Here is a 13,059-nt window from a genome sequence, read left to right on the forward strand (position 1 = left end):
CGTCCAGAGTGATGCCCCAATAAATCCCAGAGTGATTTGATCAGTGAGTGGAAAAGTATTTGCAAAGTCTCCTTTGGGGAATGGTGAGAATGGGGAGAAATTCAACCTCCCCAAGTTGAATTCTTGATATTCTCACAAGCATTGTGGACAACCAAAGCTATAGGCTGAGCCCCCAGTCTTGGGGTTCGTTCATATGAAGCTTAACCCCACAAAGGATAGGTCAAGCCTACTTAAAATTAGGCCTAAGAGTCACCCCCAAGAGAACCTCTTTTGTTGCTCAGATGTGGCCTCTCTCTCCAGCCAACACAACAAGCAAACTCACCACCCTCCTCCTGTCTATGTGGGACATGACTGCCAGGGGTGTGGACCTACCTGGCAACGTGGGACAGAAATCCTAGAATGAGCTGAGACTCAGAATCAAGGAATTGAGAAAAACCCTAGAATGAGCTGAGACTCAGCGTCAAGGGATTGAGAAAACCTTCTTGACCAAAAGGGGGAAGAGTGAAATGAAACAAAGTGTCAATGGCTGAGAGATTCCAAGCAGAGTCAAGAGGTTATCCTGGAGGTTATTCTTACGCATTAAATAGATATCATCTTGTTATTCAAGATGTAATGGAGAGCTAGAGGGAACTGTCTGAAACAGAGAATCCATTTGGTCTTGGGTTTTTCTTGGTTGGAAGTTATTTGATAACTGATTAAATCTCTTCACTTGTCATTGGTCTATTGAGATCTTCTATTTCTTCTTGAGTCAGTATGGGTAGTTTGTGTATTTCTAGGAGTTTGTCCATTTCATCTAGGCTACCTAATTTGTCAGCATATACTTATTCATAGTATCCTTTTATAATTCTTTTTATTTTGTGGGGTCAGTAGTAATGTGCTTTCATTTCATTTCTGATTTCAGTTTTATGTATATTTTCTCTTTTTTTTTTTTTGTCAGTCTAGCTAAAGGATTGTTGATTTTGTTGATTGTTGATTTCTTTGACATTTTCAAAGAACCAAATTTGGATTCATTCATTTTCTCTATTGTTTTTCATTCTCTACTTCGTTCATATCCATTCTGGTCTTTGTTATTTCCTTCCTTCTTCTCACATTGGGTGTAGTTTCCTGTTTATTTTCTCATTACTGTAGATGTGATGCTAGGTCTCTTATATGATATCTACTTTTTAATGTAACTATTTAGAGCTATAAATTTCCCTCTCAGCACTGCTTTAATTTCCTCTTGTATGTTGTGTTTTCATTTATATTCATCTCAAGATATTTCCTAATTTCCCTTGTGATTTCTTCTTTGACCATTGGTATTTTCAGTGTTTTTATTTTTCACATATTTGTGAATTTATTTCCACTACTGACTTCTACCTTCTTTCCCTTGAAGTCAGAGAAACAACTTTGTATGATTTTAATATTTTAAAATGCATTGGATCTTGTTTCATGATCTAATATATCATCTATTTTGGAGGATGATCCATGTATAGTTGAAGAGAGTGTGCTTTCTGATATTGTTTGGTTGAGTGTTCTATATAATATCTATTGGGTCTAGTTGGATTATAGCATTGTTAAAGTCCTTTGTTTCCTTATTGATTTTCTGTCTAGATATTCAGTCTGCTTTTGAAAGTGGCATATTGAAGTCTCCAACCATTATTGTAGACTATTTCTCCCTTCAATTTTGTCAATGGTTATTTCATGTATTTGGGAGCTCTTTCATTAGGTGCATATATATTTATAACTGCTATATTTTATTGATGATTTGACCATTTTATAAATAAATAATATCTTTGTTTGCCTCATAACAGTTTTTAGCACACATAGATTTTATTTATTTGCATAGCCACCCCCACTCTTATCTAGTTACGACTTGCATGGAATATTTTTTCCATGCTTTCACTTTCAACCTACTGTGTCTTTGAATCGAAATTGAAGCCTATATTTGAGTCATGCTCTTTTATCCTCTCTGACTATCTCTGCATGGTGATTGAAGAGCTTAATTCATTTATATTCACATTATTTTATCATGCAGAACTTCAGCTATTTCGTCTTTTTTTTTTTTGGTAATGTATCATTTTTTGTCCTCAATTTCCTTTCTTGCTGTCTTCTTTTGTGTTTGTTTGTTTGTAAAGAACAGTTTGATCCCTTTCTCATTTCCTTTGTGAGTTTTTTTTTCCATATTATCCTTATGGTTGCCATGTGGGTTCACAATTAAAACCCTAAAGCTATAACAATCTAGTTCGAATTGATAACTACTTAACTTCATTAGCATAGAGAATATCTGCTCCCAAACACCTCTGTCCTCATCCTTTTATGTTATTCTAGTCATAGATTACATCTTTGTACCTTGCATGCCCAACATAGATTTATGTTCTTTTTTTATTAATTTCTATTTTAGATCATGTAAGAAATAACATAAGGTTACAAACTATGAATAAAGTAATATTTGCATTTATATTTACCCATGTAGTTCTTTTTATCATGGATATTTATTCATCCATTCAGCTTTAAGTTGCCATCTAGTGTCTTTTCTTTTTATCCTTATGGACTCCTATTAGCATTTCTAGTACAGCAGGTCCAACTGTAGCTAACTTTATTAGTTTTTGTTTATCGGGGATTATTATGATTTCTCCCTCTATTTGAATGATAGTTTTGCTGGATATAGAATTCTTGGTTGATCTTTTTAAAAAAAATTTCAGCTTTTTAAACATGTCATCCAGAGCTTTCTGGTTTCCCTGGTTTCTCATGCAAAATTGGCACTTCATCTTCCTGATGATCCCTTGTATGTGATGAGTTGCTTCACTCATGCTGCTTTTAAGATTCTCTCTTTATCTTTGGGCTTTAACAGAGTGACTGTAATTTGTCTTGGTGTGATTTTCTGTAAGTTTAATCTATTCAGAGTTCACTGAGCTTCTTCAATTTGTGTATCCATGTCTTTCATCAAATCTGGGGAGTTTTGGAGTATAATACTTTCAAATATGCTTTCTGTCCTTTTCTCTTTCTTTTTTCCTTCTGAGATTCTCAGAACACATATGTTGGTTCACTTCCTCATGTCCCACAGGTCTCTTAGGCTCTGTCCACTTTTTTTCATTCTTCTTTTTTAACATGGGCAGGCACTGGGAATCAAACCCGGGTCCTCTGGCATGGCAGGTGAGCATTCTTGCCTGCTGAGCCACCGTGGCCCGCCCTTTTCATTTTTCTTAAATTTCTGCTCTCTGGCTGAATAATTCTGATTGTCTTGTTGTTTCACTGATATTTCTTCTGCCAGTTTAAGTCTGCTGTTGAACCCTGTGCTGGTTTGAAATTGTTATGTATCCCAGAAAAGCCTTGTTCTTCTAATCCTAATTCAATATTGTAAGGTGGAAACTTTGGATTGTTTTCATGGAGATGTGACACACCCAGTTGTGGGTATGGCCTTTTGAGTAGATGAAGATGTGGCTCCGCCTATTCAAGGTGGGTCTTCATTAGTTTACTAGAGTTCTTTAAAAGGGGAAACATTTTGGAGAAACCTCAAATGCAGACACTTGGAGAACAGGTGCTCCCCACCTGACAGTGGCAGAGACATTTGGAGATGCTTGAGGGACCTACAGAGAGAGCAGATATCTAGACATGGATGTTTGGAGATGCAGAGCCCAGCAGACATCACCATGTACCTTGCTATGAGATGCTAAGCAAGCCAGAACCCAGAGTTGTGTCCTGGAGGAGTTAAGTGAAGGCCCACAGACACTCAGAGAGGAAACCACTGGCATCAGAAGCTGGAAGCAAAGAAACTGGAAACAGGGACCAGCAGATGCCAGCCACATGTCTTTGCATGTGACTTTCTTAATTCAAGGTATCTTTCCCTGGATGCCCTGGTTTGGACATTTTTATGGCCTTAGAATGTAAACTTGTAACTTAATAAATTCTCTTTTTGAAAGCCATTCCATTTTTAGTACATTGCATTCCAGCAGCATTAACAAACTAAAACAGATTTTTGGTACTAGAGAAATAGGGTACTGCAGTTTGCAAATATCAAACATGTTGGAACAGCTTTTTAAATGAATAAAGGGAAGAGTCTGGAAGAGCTGTGAGGAGCTCGATAGAGAAGGCCTAGAATGATTTGAAGAAACTGTTGAATAAATATGGATGCTAAACTTTCTCCCAATGAGGTCTTTGACAGAAATGATAAACGTGTCATTACAAGCTGGAAGGAAGGAGACCCTTGCTTTAAATTTGCAGAGAATTTGGCAAAACTGACTACTGGTGTTGAATGGAAGGTAGGATTTAACAGTGGTGAGCTGAAGTACTTAACTGAAGAGACTTCCAAACAAACTGTGGAAAATGAAGCCTGGCTGCTCCTGGAAAATTTTAGTAAATTTGACAGGAAAGAGATAAACTTAGAACTGAACTCTTGCATGCAAAGAAATGAGAAATTGATGATCTGGAAAATTCTGGGCTTCCATAAAGGTGCACCCCAGAGAACAGTGCCCCACATGAGGATTTTACCAAATTTGGAAGTAGTCAGTCATTACAGGACAAGCAAAGATTGGAAATGGAGTTATCCAGGAAGGATCTGTGGAAAATCCTATTGTCTGATGGTTATGATCCCTGCATACTGCATAGAAAACCAACAAGGGTGTTGTGAGATATTGCCAGTTTGGACTCAAAGGAACAGAAAAGGTACAAATTAAAGGAAAAATGGCTTCGGAGGCAAAACCATGGAAGCTAAGGTCTGGAACCAGGAAATCTTGAGGCAGGAGAATGGACACACTCATACATGTGGAGAGGGTGAGTTTGACAAGAAGACAGAGGGAGGACCTTCCACTTCATTGTTCAGAAAGAGTTTAAGTGCCCCAGGCTTTGGAAGAGGGTATACAGCTCCAAACCACCACACACTTAAAGTTTGATTCAACTTACAGTAAGCCATAGATCACTAAATGATCAACTAAGGTTATCACTTATGGTCTTCTCAACTGTCTGTGAGTTATTCTCTCACATTGAGCATGTACAGTAGCTTCCAACTCCCCAGTATGCACAAATGCTCCTTGGTGTGCTAATTCCTCCATTCTCCCCCAACTCCCCAACCCTCTGTTCCTTGCTTCTCCTTCAGGTATCCAGCCACTGTATTGTATGTTTCAACTGTAATCTGCACATTTGGCTGTGGTTTGCTCAGTTCCATGGCACCTTTCTGCTATGCTTCTCTTCCCCAAGTGAGTTCTGGTTCAGATAAAATAGATGAGTTCCTCGTATCAGTCTTTTAGAGAGTTCATGCTGGGAGCTCTATGCCACAGATGCATCTCAGCTGAGGAAGAGTGACAAGGGCAAGTTAAAACACCAGATTGCTTCTCTACCACTTTTAGTTTGAATTTTTCTTGATTCAGCATTTGCATGGTAGATGTTTATCCTTAACTACTTTCCAAGGTTCTGGAAATGTTGGTTCTGGCAGCTTCTGCTCCTTTTTACATGTTCTGGTGGGGTGGCATGTGTTTGGAGCCTCTTACTCTATCATCTTTCTTATGTACTCCTGGATATACAAATTTTTATTTATGGACATTTACATAGTTTCTACTTTTAAGCTATTATGATTATGCTCCTAGAATAATTTGTATTCACATCATCTTTTTGTGGACTTCAGTTTTCATTTCTCTTTAGATAAGTACCTAGGAGTAGAATTACTGATCATCATTGTCAGTATATGTTGAATATCTAAAGAGAGTGCAAAATTAATTTTTCAAATTGCTATTCTATTTCACATTTCCATTGGCAATGCATGAGAGGTCTGGTTCTTCCACATCATTGCCACAACTTAGTAGTTGAGGCTTTTTTATTATAGTCATCCTAGTGAGCGTGTATAGAATTTCCCTAATGTCTAATGATGTGAATATCTTTTTGCTTAAAAAATGTTAATAACTGCATCTTCTTTGAGGGAATGACTATCCAAATGTATAGATATTTAGTTTTTACTTTGAAATAATTTCAAGCTTACAGGACAGTTGAAAAAACAGTACAAAACCCACACAGAGACCACTGCCATCAAGACCAAGATGGCCACAAAAGTCACCACTTTTCTCTAGAATGCCTGGACCAAGGAACTGGTGCTAGCTGTGCCCTTCACCATCGGGGGCCTCACTTTAACTGTGCCCTCACTCAGTCCCTACACCAAGTATGCCAGTATGACCAACCAGGCCACACCCAACAACTGTCCAGTGCCCTTCCAAGATGATGGCAACTTGCCTGACATGCCCAGCCATGGGCCCAAGTTTGGAGTGGCTGAAGAATCTGTGGGCACCTCTGTTGACAGGGAAGAGAATCCTTCCCCTGAAGCCCCCAATAAAAATGTGAAACCAGAAAAAAAAATCCTACAGAGAATTCAAACATACGTCCCAATCAAATTCACCAACATTTAACATTTTGCCTCATTTGCCGTATCATTTTGTCTATCTATCTTTCCATCTCTCTCTCTCTCCTAAGCATTTGATAATAGGTTGTATACATCATGTTCCTTGAACACTTAGTACTTTCATGTATATTTCCCCAAAATAAGGATATTCACTTATGCAACCACCTTAGTAAGTTATTTAGCTCAAGAAATTTAACACTGGAATAAAGTATCTAGTCTTTATTCCAATTTTTAATATGTCCCAATACATTAGTTTCCTGGCTGCTAAAAGTAAATAGCATACAATGGGCTGGCTTAAATAATGCAAATTTATTGGCTCACAATTTGAGGGTAGGAGAAGTCCAAAATTAAGGTACAAAGAAGGCAATGCTTTTCCCTTGAAAGTTGTGGTATTTTGGAGTTGGTTGCCAGTTATCCTTGGTCCTTGGCTTTTCCTTCACATGGCGATGTGTTTGGCAGTGTCTTTTCCTTTCTCTTTAAAGTTCTGTTGATTTCCAGCTTCTGACTGCTCCTTCTGGTTTCTCCTTCTGTGTTCAATTTCTTTTGCTTATAAAAATTTCAGCCCATCTGGATTAAGGTCAACCCACATTCAGGTCTGGCACACTTTAACTAAAAACATCTTCAAAGGTCCTATTTACAAGTGAGTTCACATCTGCAAAACCAGACATTGAGACCTCAACATGCCTTTGTAGGGAACATGATTCAATTCCCAACACCTAATAAAATATTTGGGGCCTTTTTTCCTCCATTACTTTATCCAGTCCAGGATCTCTCTCTCTCTCTCTCTCTCTCTCTCTCTCTCTCTCTCTCTCTCTCTCTCTCTCTCTCTCTCTCTCTCTTTTGTTTTTCTTTTCTAGGATGCTTAATTTTATTAAGGATAACCAATAACTGCAATAATTGCATCCACTGTAAGAATTTCATATAATAGTAAACATCTGTACTTAACTATTGCACATACACATGATAGTTTCCAGTGTTTGATGCATGGAAATATATTTATTCTGGTGATTACACACACAGCTGCCTGACAAATCCACTACGCTAAAGCCCCAATTCACTGTCTTGCTTTTAAAATTGTGGAAACATATACACAACATAGAATTTCCCATCTCCACCCCCTCAAGCACATAATTCAGTGGAACTAATCACATTCACACTGTAGTGCCACCCTCGCCATCATCCATTGCTGGAATGTCTGCATCACCCCAAGTAGGAAGACTGCCTTCATTGTATATTAACTCTGCAATCCTCCTCCTTTTCACCCATTAACCTGAGTTCCACTTTCTTTATGAATTTGCATATTCTAGCTATTTCATATAAGTGAGCTCATACAATATTTGTCCCTTTGTATCTGACTTATTTCACCCAACATGATGATTTCAACACTCATCTGTGTTGTAGTATGTATCAGAACTTCATTCCTTCTTATGGCTGAATAACATCCCATTGTATGTATAAACCACATTTTGTTATCTTTTCATCTATTTGATGGACATAATATCCATATTGATGGACAATTTGTGTTGCTTTCACCTTTGGGCTACTATGAATAATACTGTTATGTACTTTGGTATACAAATCCAAATCGTTTGCTTTCTTTTAAAATTGTGTTGTTTGAGTTGTAAGTGCTCCATATGTATTCTGTGTACAAGTCTTGTCTCAAATATAAGATTTGAAATTATTTGTTCCAGTCTATGGCATGTGTTTTCATTTCCTTAAATGTGACTTTTTAAGAGCAAAACATTTTAATTTTGATGAAGTCTAATTTATCCTAAGTATTCAATGGCATTTTAGGCATTTGTTTGTTTATATATTTGTTTTATATTTGGAGTGGGGGGGGGATAGGGTATAGTTTTAGTTTCCTAGGCTGCTCAAGCAAACATCATGTAATGGGTTTGCTTAAACAATAGGAATTCATTAGCTTACAGCTTTGAGGTTAAAAGAAAGTCCAAATCAAGGCATCATCAAGGTGATGCTTTCTCCTTGAAGACTATGGCATTCTGGGGCTGGCTGCTGCCAATCCTTGGCTCCTCTGTCACATAGCAAGGCATATAGCAAGCACATGGCAAGGCACATCGTGGCGTTTTTTGGTCTCTCCTTTCTCTTTCAGGTGCCATTGACTACAGCATCTGGCTGCTTTCTCTGTGGCTTCTCTCTGTCAGGTATGAATTCATTCCATTCATTAAGGACTTTTTGAATGGAATAATACGATTAAGATCCATACTGATTGGGCTGGACCGTACCTTCTTAACTGAAGTAAGTCATCAAAAGGTCCTCCTTCTGTGTCTCTCAAAAGATATGTTCAAGTCTTAACCCTGTGAATGTGACCTTATTTGAAATAGAATCTTTGCAGATGCAGTCAAGTTAAAATAAGGTCACCCCCTGCTCCAAGAAACAGCTACAGGAAGGACGGAAAGGTTACTGAGATGGCAATTCCAGGGTGTAGGTGACCTGGGAGGGTCTTCTCCATGACATAGGGAGTCCCTGATTGCAAAAGCTGAAGAACTGAGACACACAGAACTGGAGACCTCCTGGCTGGTGTAAACAGCCTAATGTGCTCCTTTCCAAAGGGGACCTCAAGAGTGCAGGGATGGGAAGAAGTAAGCCAAGGCACATTCCTTGAATGTGCTACCCTCACTGGTGCAGTCCCATGACTGGCAACTCACCCCACATCCCACGCACCTGCCCCTCCCTCCCTGCACTCCAAGTGCCCCCATCCCCCAACCCCTTGAGTGCATACCCGCCCCATACCCTCCACCCCAAGCGCACATGCTTGCCCCAGTCCAACCCAACTCTCCTGCACAAGCGCAGTGTTGCCCTGCCCCTCCCCTCCCAAGACCCACTTCCCCTTCCCTGCCTCATGCAGGTAGTCACTAGGGCATAAAGGCTGTGGGGACTTACCTTCCTACCCAGGCTATACCCATTGCCAGCCCATGCAGTTGTGCAATCCAACCCCACCTCTCCTGAGCTCTACCCACGTGTACATCAGTTTATGGTCCTCCCAGATCTATGCAACAAACACGGACTTCAGTCACGCCCCCCAGCTCTGGGCAAGGGTTAACCTGTGCATCTGGGTCACATCCACAGACACAACCCTCCCCCACTGCCACTGAGCTCTATTCTGCACACAGGGCCCCGCCCTTTACACCAGCACATACCAGGGACCTGCCCCCAAGACCCACACACCTGCACAGCCACAGCCTCCCTGCTGCCGGGTGCCCAGGCATTCACGCACTGACTTCTTAACCCCTGCACCCCAACCCCCTGCCCCACAAACATGCACACTTGCCCCATCCCCCCACCCCCAGCACAAAAGCCCTGCACCCATACCTGGTAGGTGCTCACTGGTGAATCTGTGCTACATAGCCCCACCCTACACACCCGTGCCCAGCTGCTCCAACCTCCTCCACACCTGTGTACCCATGCCAGGGCACCGCCTGACTGGCACTACTCCCCAAATGTCCTACAACCCTGCTGACCTGTGCATACCTTACACACTCCAACATCTGCATCTAGGGACCCCTGGATCCCTTCCCCTGGGCAAGGACACAAACTACCCCCCCAATGCCCTAACTTCGATGCCACCTACACTGCACCCTGATGCCCATAACCCACATACTCCATGCATCCTCCCACATCCTACCTGCACACCGGCCCCCCTGCATCCACACAGCTTCCCCATCCGGCTCCCACTGTGCTCTACCTCTGTGTCCTCCATGCTGCACCCTTTTCCTGTGCTCCAAGGTCTGCCTGAGCTGCATCCCATACTCTCAGCTCCTGCACCACACCTCCACAACCCCACGACTTGCACCCCATGCTAACAGGCACCACTGTAGTGTCCCCAACCTGTGCCTATACCTATACTGCAACCCACCAGCACACTGTTGTGCCCAGCCCCTTGTCCCACATCCTGTTCCACATCCATCCCTCAAATGCAAAGCTTTAGACTACTGAAGGAAATCAACTTCCAAAGTAAATCTATCAAGGCATTTACATACCTCAAAGATACAGAAGATCACTAAGCACATCATGATGCAGACAGATAGAGCCTAATGACAAAATTAAAACACTGGAGACACAGACTTTGAAACAACTAATCAAAGATGTTCATATAACCCTACTAAATAAAATCAATGGGATGGCTAATGATATAAAGAAGATCAAGAGGACAGTAGAAGAGTATAAAGAGGAATTTGAAAGAATAAATAGAAAAATAGCATATATCACAGAGATTAAAGATGTTGCAGACCAAATGAAAAATATACTTCAAGACACACAACAAATGATTTGAAAAGGCAGAAGAAAAAATAAGTGAACTAGAGGATAGGACAACTGATTTTGAACACTCAAAACAGCAATGCCAAAAAAGATGGAAAAATTTGAATTGGATCTCAGGGAAATAATGGACAAAACAAAGGGCACAAATATAAGAATTACTGGTATCCCAGAAGGAGAACAGAAGAGTAAAGGGCTAGAAAGATTAGTTGAGGGTAAATTGGGGAAATTTTTCCAACCCTTAAAAGGACATAAATATGCAAATTAAAGAAACCAAACAAACTCCACATAGAATAAAGCCAAATATGCCTTTCCCAAGACACATAATGATCAGTCTGTTAAATGATGAAGAGAAGCAGAAAATCCTGAAAGTGGCAAGAGAAAAACAATCTACTACACACAAGGGAACCACATAAGACTGAGTTCAGACTACCCAGCTGGCACTGTGGAGGTGAGAGGGCAATGATATGATATATTTAAGATCCTGAAAGAGAAAGACTTCCAGCCCAAAATTTTCTACCAGCCAAATTGTCCTACACAACTGAGGGAGAGATTCAAAATTCACAGACAAACAAATCCTGAAAGAATCTGTCAACAAGAGCCTGGCCCTATAAAAACTAAAGAGAGTTTTGCTGGTTGAAAAAAAAAAAAAAGACAAGAGAGGGAGGTCTGGAGGAGGGCATAGAATTGAACAGTACCAGTAAGGTAACTTAAAGGATAAAAAGAGAAAGAGGGAAAAGAATATATAGATCTGATAAATAAAATCCAAAGGATAAGATGGTGAATTCAAGAAACATCTTCTCAGTAATACATTTGAATATTAACAGACTAAATTTACCAATTAAAAGATACAGATTGCTAGAATGGATTAAGACATATAATCCAGCTATATGCTGCTTACAAGGGACTCATCTTAGATACAAGGATACAAATAGACTAAAAGTGAAAGGATGGAAAAGATGTTTCACACAAGTTATAATAAAAAAAAGCAGAAGTAGGCTACACTAATATCTGACAAAATAGACTTTAAATGTGAAGACATCATAAAAGACAAAGAAGGACACTATATATATAAAAAAGGGACAATTCATCAAGAAGGAATAAGTCATAAATGTTTATGTTCTCAATCAAGGAGCTCCAAAGTACCTGAGACAGACGTTGGCAAAACTGAACAGAGTGATAGATGTTTCAACAATAATAGTAGGAGACTTCAATACAACACTTTCCTCTATAGATAGAACAACCAGACAGAGGATCAACAAGGAAATAGAGAAGTTAAACTTGATAAATGAATTAGACCTAACAGACATATATAGGTCATTACACCTCAAAACACCAGAATATTCATTTTTCTAGTGCTCTTGGAACATTCTCCAGGATAGGTCATATGCTGGGGCACAAAACAGGTCTTTATAAATTTTAAGACATTGAAGTTATTCAAAGCACTTTCTCTGATCACAATGGAATGAAGCTGAATATCCATAACCATCAAAGAAAGAGAAATTTCACAAATATATGGAGATTAAATAACACATTCTGAAATAATCAGTGGGTCAAAGAAGATATTGCTAGAGAAATCAGTAGCTATCTGGAGACAAATGAAAATGAGAATACAACATATCAGAACTTATGGGATGCAACAAAAGCTGTGCTGAGGGAGAAATGTATTGCCCTAAATTCCCATTTTAAAAAACAAGAAAGAACAAAAGTCAAGGACTTAACTGCTCACCTGGAGGAACTCAAGAAAGAACTGCAAACTAACCCCAAAGCAAATTGAAGAAGAGAAATAACAAAGATTAATGCAGAATAATGAATGGGAGAACAAAAGAACAATAATAAGAATCAATAAAACCAAAAGTTAGTTCTTTGAGAAAATCGATAAAATCAATGGGCCACTAGCAAGAATGACAAAGAAAAAAACAGGGAGTATGCAAATAAAATCAGAAATAAGAAGAGGTGCATTACCACAGACCCTGAAGAAATAAAAGAAATCATAAGAGGATACTATGAACAACTATGTGCCAACAAACTAGAAAACTTAGATGAAATGGTCAAATTCCTGGAAACACACAACAAGGTACACTGACCCAGGAAGAAATAGAAGATCTTAACAAACCAATCACAAGTAAAGAGATTCAATCAGTCATCAAATCTTTCTACAAAGAAAAGCCCAGGGCCAGATGGCTTTATTGGGGAATTTTATCAAACATTCCAAAAAAGAACTAACATCAATCCTGCTCAAACTTTTTCAAAAAATTGAAGAAAAAGGAACACTACCTAACTCATTTTATGATGCCAACATCATTTCAATACCAAAACCAGGTAAAGAGGCTATAAGAAAGAAAAACTACAGGTCAATCTCCTTAATGAACATAGATGCAAAAATTCTCAACAAAATACTAGCAAATCAAATCCAGCAACAC

General features: G+C 39.4%; 1 pseudogene; it reads left to right on the top strand.

Annotated features, from left to right (window-relative positions):
- The first annotated feature begins 6,005 nt into the window (after positions 1–6,005).
- Positions 6,006–6,303, top strand: LOC143680586 (NADH dehydrogenase [ubiquinone] 1 alpha subcomplex subunit 3 pseudogene; annotated as a pseudogene).
- The last annotated feature ends 6,756 nt before the right edge of the window (positions 6,304–13,059 follow it).

The sequence above is a fragment of the Tamandua tetradactyla genome, chromosome 4 (genome assembly GCF_023851605.1).
Source record: "Tamandua tetradactyla isolate mTamTet1 chromosome 4, mTamTet1.pri, whole genome shotgun sequence".
Taxonomy (NCBI): Eukaryota; Metazoa; Chordata; class Mammalia; order Pilosa; family Myrmecophagidae; genus Tamandua; species Tamandua tetradactyla.